This window comes from Gasterosteus aculeatus, chromosome 6, assembly GCF_964276395.1.
Source record: "Gasterosteus aculeatus chromosome 6, fGasAcu3.hap1.1, whole genome shotgun sequence".
NCBI lineage: Eukaryota > Metazoa > Chordata > Actinopteri > Perciformes > Gasterosteidae > Gasterosteus > Gasterosteus aculeatus.
The window spans coordinates 18953459-18967993 of NC_135693.1; positions in this window are offsets into that span (position 1 = coordinate 18953459).

Genomic DNA, 14535 nt, shown 5'->3' on the forward strand with positions numbered 1-14535 from the left:
TTCAATCCCGATTGTTCCAGTCTATGGTATTGTTTTCATTTTATTATTATAAAATATGTCTTTTACAATCTTGTAACTTGTCCAAAGCAGTGAACTTTAAAATCATGTGTTAGTTTAAAATTGACAAATGTATCTCCTATAGAAAAAGAAACCGTACGTTAGTGGCGGTATTGTGGTGGTAACTGGAAAAAAAAGGGAAAGAAACAAGTCTCCAGTGCCCCCCCGGCCAAAACCTGTTTGGAGACCCATGAAAAGACACATTTGAGCCACAAAGAGCATAGAAAAAACTAAACAATGTTTTTCTCTCCCAAATGCAAATGCGGCCTGGAAGCAGAAGTGTTTTCCGTCTTAGACGCCGTTGCCTGTGATTAGTGCCACTAGACGTCCACGTTCTCGTTGGGTTAAGATGATTTGTCCGCTAGCAGGCTTTTCTGTCTCATTTACTTGCATTGGAAGTCGTCCATCTATGGCTAATTAGACGGCCTCTCAGTTTGGCCGCTCTTGGAATTCCCATCGGAGGGAAAATCCCCACATAAAAGGGGGGGGGGGAGATTAGTGGGAGGAGGAGAGGCTGTGTCCACAATGTGTGTGAACGGTGGTTTAGTGGAAGACATCTGTAGCATGAGCGAGGACCCGAAGCTTCACTCATTGTCACATACTTTGTTATCTAAATGCAATAGTACAACAGTACAATACCCAAGTGTGTGTGTGTGTGTGTGTGGAGGGGGGGGGTGTAGCAGGTGGAGGATACGGTTGGTGCAACACTTAAGTTGAAAAGTGCGTAATTGGACAAGGTTCCTGCAGAGAAGCAGCAACAACCTCCAAGAAGACATTTATTTAGCTGTTGACCTTGGGGGTACGGCGACGGCTTGGAGAGGCGGAAACAACATGATAAGAGCTTTTTATTCAGATAAGCCTCCCTCTTGCTCCCTGTCCCTTTTTCCCACTCTGCATAATGTTGTAAAGTGCTACTAGGTGATTTTTCAGCACTCCAAATGGAATAATAACGCTGCCTTCAGTTTTTTGGTGAAAAACACCCCTAATTACCGCCAACCTTGCAGCGCGATAAAAAGGGCACACTACTTACGCTGACTGCTTACGTATTGAACAGCTCTTGACTTACAACAATCTCATGCATGAATCTGCATCCTTATTTGTTTGGGAAGAATTTGTCAGTTTATTGTTTTTAAAGGACGCGCATTTGCTCGCTCTTTTCTAATCTCTAATATTCCACAGAACCGCATTTTCAAAGTCAAAACATAAAAGTTTGACACGACCATTAAGTTGAGTTGTGAAGTTTCCTTTTTCCTTGAATAATTGATGTCATAGTAATCATTTAATAAACAAGATCACCCGTTTTTTTTGTCATTTTAGATTTATTACACAAAGATTACAACACTGAGGTCTAGTTTGATTTGGTGACACTGACCCCTCAATGAACTAATGCACTGAATGTCATGTGATCGCTGGCGTCGTGTGCACACGGGCAACTTTGCAACCTGGTGTCCAAATGGAACTTTTATCAAACCTCATTTAGCATCAACGGTGATCCATGTCCTTCACTTCAAGGACTGTCCTTGCAGTCAGTGTCCTCCAGTCTCTCTTCTTTGTCCTCATCTTCTTAACGCTCCTTGGGACAGTAACGATTCTCAGCCCCACCGAGCGTTTGTTTCCCTTTGTCTGAACCGCAGAGAAGTTTACGCTGTGCTTCACGTTGACCAACACATTCAATTGGTTCCTGGTTCGGGACTAAAACTATTAAGTTAAAACTTTTTTTTTTTTCATTCTGTAACTTTTAGTGGGAACGGAAGCGGCGTTTATGCAATGATTCCACGTTAAATTGCATTTTGCTCGTTGGTTGAAAGGGAGTCGAACTAACTGCTTGAGATAATTTGCTTCAAGCTTGCCACCCACTGGCTTGCTTCCACTTCCTCCTCTCTCTCCCTGCACGTCTCAACATCTATCTTTTCTTTGCGCCCGCTGTCTCTCTGTATAATAATAACCTACCACACTGGGCTCATTACGGCATCAAAGCGGGGCTCCGTGAAAACACTGATCACTGCGTTGGGGAGCCGAGCACTCAGCTTTGATCCTCTCCAACACTTGCATGAAAAGAAACAGCTGAGGAAAAACAAGAAAGAAAGCTGTTCTTTAGCAAGAAAATTTGTGCTGTCTTTGAACGGGACAAAGAAGTCCTACCAATTTGCCAATCTGAATGGGAGCCGCTGCTTTCCAGGCTTGTTTATGATCTTTCCCCTCTGTTCCTCAGAAACCTTGACCTTTGAGGTCACATTTGTTCAGACAAATAAGCATCGTTTAAGTGTATAATAGCTTTTCTTTTTTTGGCACAGACACACACACTACACTACTTTTAAAACTATAAAATTGTGATTATTTCCAAACCTACAGGTGTGACTTATACGCCACTACTTGAGCTCAGAATCATAATAAAGAAACGAGTGTCAGAGAACCAGGGGCCGGGTTGGGGTCGAAAATCCTTCTGCCATATTCTGATACCATGCAACCACCACCATCAGAGAGGACGGACAGAACATCTGGGGAGGGTCTCTCTCTCTGTCCTCCTCTCCCGCCCTCCCTTGGAGTCCTATGGAGGACCTTGATTTTAAAGAGCAGCCATATTGAAATTCAGGGGAGACCAGTGGAAATCAGTCTGAGGGTTGCAATTATCACACTGAAATGGCTCAGAGGAAAAGAGTGCCAGTGTTTTGTACACAAGCACACACACACACACACACACACACACACACAGGAAACTAATTGGCATTAGAACAAGACACAGGGACGGACATAATAACAGACTCACATCTGCTAACATCTAGCAGAAGCGGAGAGACAAAGTATTAACTCATTTTAACCCACGCATAAAGACGAAAGATGGACAGAAAGAAGATGGGAATCAAGCTGAGGGACCTCTTCCTCCAGTTATATAAAGCATAGAGTTCAGAGCGTTTTTAACAAGCAGTGATGGCTTCTCGATGATCAGAGACCATCAGAGAGGCAAAGCTGGGAGCTTATGGTTTGTTCCTTCTTCTGTGCAGTTTGTTCCTGTGGGGCCAGACATTTGTCAAATACAGAGAAGGGCTGTCAACCGTTGTTGAATGCATAAAAAGTAGATTCTACTTTTTATGCATTCAACATCACCGGTTGGTTTGGTTTACGTACACACATACACACACCTGAGCGATCACCCCTCACAAACACCCACAGCTGAATGTGGAGAAAGTATAAGCACAAAGGAGCTAATGATCAACTTTGGCGGTGCATTGTTAAAAAAGGGCGTTTTATTCTACTTTCACCCGGCGTCGTTACTGTGAGCATCACGGCATCAGTTCAGCAGCTGAAACGTCAAATTTAAATGTCTGCAGCAAAAAAACGATTGCCCGGGCGACTTGCTATCTCCGCGTCTGCGTTATTATTACACCGCGGCGGCGTTCTATTATGCATGAGAGTGATTATGCGTTTGCAGATTACAAGCTGACCCCAATGCCTTTGCTTTACCTGAAGTGTAATTTAGAGCCGGGAGAGACGTATCTAATGTTTGCACCATCAATCTCTTTGATGTCGAGGGACTGAATGCAGTAGAACAGAATAGAATGGGTCGGCTCTTAATGACGTCCTGATATCACTTTAAAACAGAATGGGACAACAGTATGATGAAAATGCTTATTTCCCTTGCTGACAACAAAACCAGTACAAATGGCGTCTCACACACACACACAATGTTCCCGTGGAAATGGAGTTGGTATGTGTGCGCACGCTGCAGTATGATGCATGTCGAAGCCAATGTTAAGGGAATGGATTCAGACTGACTGAGAGTGCCAATTGGATAAAGCTGGGTGAAAATGACCCAGCTCTCTCTGAGCAGTCTAATATTTCTGGTCCTCATTGCCTCTGAAACACAAAAATAGACTTCTCTCGCTGTAAAAGCAATGCGGCATAAGGTTGCTGGTTTGAATCTCTTTTTTTGTTGGTGGGAAAAGTCTACTTCTACTTGCCTTTTAGCCAGGCATGTCAATAGAGCAACTGGAATTCTGTCATATTTTGGCTGAGGATATGTACCAACGTGACTCTGCTACATTTAGATTATCCAGTATGGTTAGCCAGTGAGCTACAATACAAAATATTATGTGCCAAAATGCAGCAGACCTAAATGGTACTGATGGACGGTCTGCATACTAAATGGTATGCAGCCAGGATTACGACATACACCATTGCTTTTCCAGCAATTACTACTCAACGTGTCCACGATGCCAAGGATCTATCAAGCGGCGCATTAAATGTATGATGTTCATTCATTTTCCAGTCGTCAGGTCAATTGACATTTCACCACAATTTCCAAATTGTCTCCCCTGGATTCTACCACAACGTGACACAGTTGTTTTATTTCCATTTCCAAGTATGGTCCACAATGTGTTTTCCCCCTCATTTGCACTTAAAAACTCAAAGCAGCAGTTTCAATGATCGTGTCAACGGTATCTTACGCACACACAGAGAGAGAGAGACACGTACACAAACACTCCTCTCTTCATCCAAGGTTTGGATCAAAAGGCCTGTTTTTACTTGTCCCTTTCCTCTCTCAAGCATCCCACTCTTTAATATAAAAACACACTCCCTCACTTTTACACACACACACACACACACACAGATCAAAGGTCTGATGTCCAGCCTGCTCCCTTTGTCTGATCCAGCTTCAAACAGTCACATGTTGACAGAACACGGCTGGGTTAGAATGTTTATCAGATACTAACAGACTGCAACGGTACAAAACAACTTCTCCAGCGATTCAATGCTAACATGTGCTTCTAGTTCTAAGAAGTCCCTTTGCAGATCTCACACAACAGGAAGTGCTACAGTGTAGTCGACGTTGTGTAGTCACGTACATGCCTTGAACCACGGCCCTTGGCGCCTCGCTGGTAGAGGCAGCCATGACAGTAAGCCCCGCCCTACACTTGAACACTTTCACATACACTCACAATACACTCGGTTTGCCTATAGACTATTTATATTTCATTTGATATCTATAATACTTTATATTCTTGTATATTTAACTGTAAATTGAATGTCATATTTCCTTATTTGTCCAATGTCTTATTGTCAAATTCTTTGTGTAGCAACATAAATAAATGTTCACAATTCCAGAAGAATATCCTGCTTTGTGCTCTGTTTGATTCTCAATGGACAATCATTTACTAAATGAACATCTTGCTGTATTAAGACTTGAAACTAGAGATTGAGTCCATAAACTAAAATATATTTTCATGATGGGTGTGTTGTTGAGGGGGGTGGACAGGGCGCGGCTGGCACTATTTTCCATCACCAATGAACTGAAGTTAATGTGTAAAACTAAGGTGAAGGCCCCTTGTACCAAAATGTCCAGTGATTCTACTGAAGTTGGTGGAAAGGTTGGAAGTAATAATACTAAATTTTATTTATAACGCACTGTTCAACAGAAAAAGTCTGCAGGAGTTTTTTCCAGAATGTTTAAGAAGTACTTCTTGTGGATAAAATATTGCCATGCTTTTATACTCATCGCCAGGAATCTATGTAGGAGAGTGAAGAGATTCTATAATCTGATCAGTAAGTGTGAAGCTGAAGATTAATACCTGTCCAGGTAATACTGCTATCTATGTGGCCGCTATAATGGGATTTGGTGTAAAAAGTACTTGTAAAAAAGCTACAGTGTACTATTAAGAAGCCAACATTTCGCTAGAATTCTCAAGGGGAGACATGTGGACGTTTGTGGAACAGCCCGCCTGTCCAGGTCCTCTGTGGCAGTGTCTGGCCGGCCGCCAGTTGTCAGGATGGCCTTGTCCAACGCAGCCCGCTGTCCCGTCTCCCAGCTAATCGTCAGGGACAGCCTGGTAATTCGGCAGGTAATAGGGGAGCAGCCCGCTCCTAATGTATTCCTACCCAGGAAATGAGACTTTGCCACCACAATGACAAATGACTGACAGCTAGATTAGAGCACAGAGGGAGGGAGGAGGACACAGGCAGAAGGAGAGAGACACACACAGACCGACCGACAGACAGAGACTAGGAGAGACATACAGATACAGAGAGACAGAAAGACACAAAGAAGAAAGAGACAGAGATTGACAAAGCGACAGACAGACCCAGGGGTATGAAAACAGAATTGAGAGGAAAAGAGTAGCAGAATAGCAAAAGAGTCCAAGATGGAATGAGACAAAAAGACAAAAACGATGGATAACAGCAGAGAGCCCTCGTAGTAGTTTTGATTTAAACATGTGCTTCCCATGTAAAGAATCTTTCTGAAAAGTTACCTTACAATTACAATTGTTTTAAGTGAGGATTAAATTCCTGAACATTTGTTCTGGAGATTAAACAAAAAGTAAATAATAAATTGTTATGGGATACAGTCACAACGATAGATTAATTTGATGGGAGAGGTGGAGCCCAGGATCATACGAAGAAGAAACAGGATTTAAAGGGATGAAAGTTCCTAGTAAATAATGACATTTCTAAATAAGAATTTATTTCTGTAATAAATATATCACTTAATGTGTTTACTCACCACTGAAAAATATATGGAATAAAAGCTTTACTTATTAACAGGCATGCCACTTCAATTATTCTAATAAATAATACCTCCTTCATCTTTAGACAGTCGTAATGCTTGATGCTGTAAATCAGCGTCGCTTCTGACGCAGGCTAATCCGACCTCTAAAAAGACGTCTCGCTGTAGCTCACATTCTCTCTGCTGCTAATGAGGCACTTGTTTGGAACTGGTAGTAATGCCACCTTCATAAGAGGCTTTGAGCAAACGTGTTTATTCCTTCTTAATCTCTGCACTGACGGTCCCAGAGAAGCTAAATGGCGTTCAGAGAGTTTTACTCCAGCCGACCAAGGTGAAGGCCATTAATGCTCCGACATTATCCGTCAGTATCAGACTCTCTGCATGGATGAGTCACCAGAGAGGAACAACACACTGCTTGTGTATCCTTAGTACGATCTCACTATGCACTTCAACTTCACATTGGGGCCGACGTTGTTATACAGCAGATTCAAATTGCTGAGAGTATAATCTAAGTAAAAGTATCTCAAATCGTAGTTGCATTTTCGTGTTACTTCATACCAACCAAACTATTCAGAACGGATTATTATGCAGTGACAGAAAGTAAAAATATAAAAGAAGAAGAAGTGATATCCCCAATCATTAGTAGATTTATTTTGGTGCTTTTAGATACTTTGAGCAAGATTTTGAATGTAGTATTTTAACATTGCAACAGACAACTGCACTGGTGCTTTGGTTTGCGCTGTTAGCATCGTTAGCTGCATGCCATCTCCATGTCGAGAGCGCTGTTGAACCACCATTTTCTTTGAATTATGTAATTGGGTCCTCTAACTGAACGATTTCTAAACTTCTTCCAGCACTGCACGCAACCTCCCAAAGCAGTGAAAGCGACGTGGCCTAAGATACGAAATAGTTCAGTCACACCCGATGTGGGTTTTCCTCATAACGTCACCCAAGTCTCACCACCAAACCAGACGAGCCAAAACCAAGTCCACCTTTCTCTCCTCTTCTTCACCCTTTTAACCCTTTTCATCCAGCCAACTAGTGGTCATATCTGCTATCAGATCATCAACTTTACACAACCATAGTTACTAAATTTACTAAATATTTGAAGAGATGCTAGACAGACGTCCAAAATCATACATTTTTCTGGTCTGCAAACGTCTGTTAACAATATGTAGCCATACTAAATCCTGGGATTAAAAAGGGGCGTTTGTACGATTGTTTAAACACTGTTGGGTTGCCGTGTTCAGATTTAGGGGCAGGGAATGAGACAGTCTACAGCCTTTTCTCTACACTCATCATGACGGAAGCCGTTTTCCCACCTGTCCTGCGTTGTGGAAGAAGACCAGCACGGCTCTGCACTAAAAGCCAAGCACACAGCGCAAGACATCACAGAGAATGAATAGAAACATGTTGAACATTTTTTATTTCAGTCTATAATCCCACCAACACCCCAATAATGAGTATAATACAGTAATATTTCAATGATGTCAACAGGCCTTGGAAGGGGATTGAATTACATGTCGGTTCTAATGATAAAGCAGGGGTTGCCGCTTTACAACTGGGAGGTATTTTCCACACAATTCATGAAAGAAATGGGGGGATTTTGTGGGGATTGCTTCACTGATCCTCAAGAGGGCAAACAATATTACTGCTGGGACATCATCATTACAGCAGCACTACAAGGGTCGACTTGGGGAAGTCTGTTGTAGCTGTGATTGGAGCCTGATTGCTTTCTTCACTGCTGCAAAAGAAAATGACAGCAAGACGCAGCTGTACATCTAACAGAGAAATGGATGCCTTCAGATGAAATCCTCCTTCAACAAAAGGTTGGTTATGGGGCCCTTTAACCACGAACATGATCATGCTCAGATTGAACTTCATCTTCTAGGAAAAGCTGGATTTTCTTTCTGAATTTATCAGCCAGGGCGGCACGGTGGCGTGGTGGTTAGCACTGTCGCCTCACAGCAAGAAGGTCCTGGGTTCGATTCTGCCCAGTGGCCTTTCTGTGTGGAGTCTGCATGTTCTCCCCGTGTCTGCGTGGGTTCTCTCCAGGTTCTCCGGCTTCCTCCCACAGTCCAAAGACATGCTCTGGGGATCAGGTTGATTGGGGACTTTAAATTGCCCGTAGTTGTGTGAATGTGAGTGTGAATGGTTGTGTGTCTCTGTGTTGCCCTGCGATTGGCTGGCGACCAATCCAGGGTGTACCCTGTCTATCGCCCGAAGTTGGCTGGGATGGACTCCAGACCCCCCCGCGACCCTGTGTGCAGGATAAGCGGTTTGACAATGGATGGATGGATTTATCAGCCATTACAGACCCAGGAGAAATCCTTTTTTTGGTATCAGGCATCAGTAATCAGGAATAAGGAATAAGGAAACATTCATTTGCCAAAATATGCTAAACATACAAGGAATTTGTCTGGCGGTTAGTGCGCGACAGTAGACAGACAAGACAACAGTGCACAAGTAATAAAATAAAGTAAAATGAAATGCTAATGCAATGGGTTAGTAGAATAAGGCTATGGGTTAGTATAAAACCCTTTGGAGCCGTCCTCTACAAGCTCATAATGATCCCCCCCTTTTCTCCACCCTTTCCTTTTCCTCCGGCTTCGTCAGCCATCTCATCGTCGCACCTTTACCAGAATACAGGAGTGAATCAAAGATGACACAACGGCTTTGACAGAAAACCAGAGGCTGATGAAAACAGACACAGTAAAACAACACTCCTCCTTTCTCCTCTTTTTCCACTTCTGAAGCTCAGAGGAAAATGGAGTTCTCTTCACTGTTTCAGTCAAACTCTTGTTGTTTTATCCCTCACTCTGCCCTGTCAGTACTCATCCATCTCCCTTATTTCTCTTCCCTCCTTGGTGCATTCGCCCCCTTGTTCACCGGAGATGACAGGATCTGAGGTTTGCTTCCTTGCTCGTCAGATGGTTGTCTTCCTCCTTGTTTTTCTTCATGTGGTTTCCAGTCAGTTTATTGTTTTGTTTTATTTTAACCCTCCCATTCGCTCTCCCTCGCTCTTTCAGTTTTTCTTTGCCGAGATCAAGAGATCCCTCTCGTCTGCTGTCTGTTGTCTTCGCTCGGAGTTTTTCCCGCCGGTTTGCCACACGCTGCTAGTCTGACGGCTGGGGTCAAACGAGCTGACCCGCCGCGCATCGCTAATGTGCTCTGGGGGAATCAGTCAAATTATGCTCACTGCGGGGGTGAAGACATACATAACACTGGCATCAAACTCCTCAAGGTTGAGCAGCACTTAGCCCCACAGCTTCCAGCGGTTTACAGGAGACGTGGCATGTTTGCCTAGTCGACATGCCCATTTTGTTCCGTCTGCCTGCGTTGGCCCTGACAGTGACGGGGGGCCACCAATGCAGTCAGCTGAACGTCGCCATTGGTCTTAGGAAACATACCAGGTGACCAAGGACATCTAAAGGAGGGGTATTTTGCCCAGATCTAAGCCACATTCAAACACACAGCACATGGCTTCCATGGATGTCTGTGGTTCACGTCTGACACAGCTTAGGGTTTCTGTAGTTTTACAGAGGTCTTCGTATTTACTATTCTTATATTTCATTATGCACCGCCGAAGACCGAGTAAAGCAAACAGGTTTTTATACACTACACATACACATATATACGCACACGTAAGGACTATAATCGTTTTGTAGTGCGATCTGAGGGTTATCAGATCAGAAAGTTATCTTATGAGGGGGCATTGATGAAGTTACGTTGGTGTTCCTTGTGCGTAAATGCGCAGAGCGTCTCTCGGCTGTTTGCAGAGCAGCAGCTCCGTTCACATTTTGTCGGATGTCATCAATATGTTCCTTATTAGCAGGATATTATTTCACGCACTGGCAACTCCATCTGTTATCAATAATCAGTTTGATGACCCAAACCGATCCCCGGATAGGATTACAATTAGCAGCAGACAAGTTAATTCAACTTACTTTAAGAGTGAGATTCATTTCTGCCCTTCCCACTGCACAAAAACTAATCCATCCAAATTAACACTTCAGAACAAGTAGGATTTAAAAGACAAACAAATCTGGCATCATACAGATGTGTCCTGGCACACAGCCCTGCCACCCACCAGGGACATAAACTTACCCTGAATGTAGGTAAATTAAAACACATCAAGCGTTAATACGAGTAAATATAGCATAAAGAATCCAGGCCAATTAAAATACCCTAGGACTCTTCATTTGGGGACTCGTCCTTTGTAATCATCTCTCACCTGAGGGCTTGTTTAAGGGAATCTGGTGCTTTCAGACGCTTTCTTTTGAACGGAAAAGCTGACTATTTGCTACTTCAGTGAAGTGGGTGGGGGTGGATGCCCTAAAACACCACCAACATATTGAATCGCTCCTCCCGTCCGTCTGTCTGTCTTTCTCCTACTTTCAAACTGTCCTTCATTCAGTGCTTCATGCTGTCGAGTCAGTGCAGTTATTAAACACATGTGCATAGCCAAGTTAATTTAGTCAACTGTCAAATGGAATACAACAATCACTGATCAAGTTAATGATGGATCCGACCTCGACCCATTGGCTGTGGATGGAAATAAACATATGCACCAAAGTGAGACAGGGATTTTCTTTTGGGAGAATCTTTGCTGTTCTACATCTTTTAATTTCTCTTCTCTCAGACACTTATTTCTTTTGATACTGTACGTGTGGATCATGAAGACCACCTGACCTATTCCACTCAGTCCCAATCAACTTGGACTGCAGAATGCAATTGCCACGTTAAAATCTCTACTGGTAAAATAATAAAAACTGATTAATAAACTGTGATATGAAGTCATGTATGTGCTTAACAGTATAATACGAATAAACAATATTGTTAATGGCCAAATCGTCTGCTGCCACACTTCAGTATCCTCCGTGTGAAAGCACCTCGATTTAGAACAACAAACCTAAAAAAGCTCTCTGCCAGATCTTTGAGTGAATATATGATACAACAGAAACAGAATTCAGGACGGTAATCCTACGGCAACAAGCCAGTCTCCACGTATACTGCACAGGTAACATATCCCCTCATCTCTCTCTCCCGCTCAAATGCGCCGTCTAGTTTTCTATCCTTGATGACAGGCAAAGATTATACATTCGGGTCAGAGTGGGAGGCCGTTCGGGGGGGGGGGGGCTGTTTTAGCTTTGATGTACCCAGTAAACCAACTTGTCAAATAGAGAGGCCACTGGATATTTGTCACGTGTCGTTCTTTGTGATTCCTGGTGTGTGCAGATAGGATTAAGAGCCCTGAGTGATCAATCAATGACAATATCACACAATAACATTGTGAGAACCTGAGTCAGAGCAACCAGGAGAGGTCCTTCAGCGTGCAGAATATTCTGCTCTTTATTACAGCGGCAGTATGGAAGAAATCTCTCCTGGAGAACTTAATGTATTTGATGTTTACTGGAAGAACTCAAAGCTAGGAATGTGTGGTTTTGTATGTGCCTTCAGTTCAGGCGTTTGTAAGTAATAATGACAAACAATAAATCAAAACGTTTTCAAGGCAGCCATACATTGGATCGGAATAACAACATTTATAAGCACAATCTGTTGGCGGGGATGGACTCCAGCCCCCCCCGCGACCCGTGTGCAGGATAAGCGGTTTGACGATGGATGGAGGATAGAAGCACAATCTGGATGTTGAAGCTTTAAATGCCATCACCTAACGGAAAAGTTAAAAAAAAAAAATTTTAAAAATCAACTAACCATTCTCTCTGGGAACCGTCACCTTATCGTGGTGGAGAGGTTTGTGTGTCCCTATGAACCTGAGGGCTGTGTTGTCGGGAGCCTTGTGCTCCTGGTAGGGTTACCCTTGGCAAAGTGGTCTCAGGCGAGGGGCCAGACTAAGAATGGTTCAAGATCCCCATGAAAAAACGGAAGAGGGAAGGAGTTACCCGGCCCGGAGGAAGCCCGGGGCCCCCATTTGGAGCCAGGCCCAGATGGAGGGCCCGACAGCGAGCGTCTGGTGGCCGGGTTTACCGCGGAGCCCGGCCGGGCACAGCCCGAAGGAGTGACGCGGCAGCCCAACACTCTACTCCCCATGGGCTCACCACCTGTGGGGGAAACCGATGGGGTCGGGTGCGCTGCTACAAGGGTGGCAGTGACAGTGGGGGGTCTAGACGGAACAGACCTGGGCGGCAGATGCTGGCTCTGGGGACGTGGAACGTAACCTCTCTGGGGGGGAAGGAGCCGGAGCTTGTGCGGGAGGTGGAGCGTTATCAGTTGGATCTGGTGGGGCTTACCTCTACGCACAGCCTCGGCTCTGGAACCAAACTCCTGGATAGGGGGTGGACTCTATTCTACTCCGGAGTGGCCCATGGTGTGAGGCGCCAGGCGGGTGTGGGGATACTCATAAGTCCCCGGCTGAGTGCTGCTACATTGGAGTTTACCCCAGTGGACAAAAGGGTCGCCTCCCTACGCCTTCGGGTGGTGGGGGAGAAAACTCTGACTGTTGTCTGTGCATATGCACCAAACAGCAGCTCAGAGTATTCGGCCTTTTTGGAGACCCTGAATGGAGTCCTGCATGGGGCTCCTGTAGGGGACTCCATAGTCCTACTGGGAGACTTCAATGCGCACGTGGGCGACGATGGAGATAACTGGAGAGGCGTGATTGGGAGGAATGGCCTCCCTGATCTGAACCCGAGCGGGTGTTTGTTACTGGACTTCTGTGCTAGCCACGGATTGTCCATAACAAACACCATGTTCGAACATAAGGATGTTCATAAGTGTACGTGGTACCAGAGCACCCTAGGCCAAAGATCAATGATCGATTTTGTAATCGTATCGTCTGATCTGAGGCCGCATGTTCTGGACACTCGGGTAAAGAGAGGGGCAGAGCTGTCAACTGATCACCATCTGGTTGTGAGCTGGGTCAGAGGATGGGGGAAGACTCGGGACAGACCCGGTAAACCCAAGCGTGTAGTGAGGGTGAACTGGGAACGTCTGGAGGAGGCCCCGGTCCAAAAGATTTTCAACTCACACCTCCGGCGGAGCTTCTCTCACATTCCTGTGGAGGTAGGGGACATTGAACCAGAGTGGTCTATGTTCAAAACCTCCATTGCTGAAGCCGCGGCGGTGAGTTGTGGCCTCAAGGTCTTAGGTGCATCAAGGGGCGGTAACCCTCGAACTCCGTGGTGGACACCGGTGGTCAGGGAAGCCGTCCGACTGAAGAAGGAGGCCTTCCGGGTTATGATATCCGGTGGGACTCCAGAGGCAGTTGCAGTGTACCGACAGGCTCGAAGGGCAGCAGCCTCTGCCGTGATGGAGGCAAAGCAGCGAGTATGGGAGGAGTTCGGGGTAACTATGGAGAAGGACTTTCGGTCGGCACCAAAGTGTTTTTGGAAGACCATCCGGCACCTCAGGAGGGGGAAACGGGGAACCATCCAAGCTGTGTACAGTAAGGATGGCACCCTGTTGACCGCGACTGAGGAGGTTATCGGGCGGTGGAAGGAACACTTTGAGGAACTCCTGAATCCAACTACTACGCCCTCTGTGGTGGAGGCGGAGCTGGAGGCGGAGGAGGGATCATCGTCAATTAGCCTGGTGGAGGTCACTGAGGTAGTCAAACAACTCCGCAGTGGCAAAGCCCCGGGGATTGATGAGATCCGTCCAGAGATGCTAAAGGCAATGGGTGTTGGGGGGTTGTCTTGGATGACACGCCTCTTCAACATTGCGTGGAAGTCTGGGACAGTGCCAAAAGAGTGGCAGATCGGGGTGGTGGTACCCCTCTTTAAAAAGGGGGACCAGAGAGTGTGTGCCAATTACAGGGGTATCACACTACTCAGCCTCCCGGGTAAAGTCTACTCTAAGGTGCTGGAAAGGAGGGTTCGGCCGATAGTCGAACCAAGGATTGAAGAGGAACAATGCGGTTTTCGTCCTGGTCGTGGAACAACGGACCAGCTCTTCACTCTTTCCAGGATCATAGAGGGGGCTTGGGAGTATGCTCAACCAGTCTACATGTGTTTTGTGGA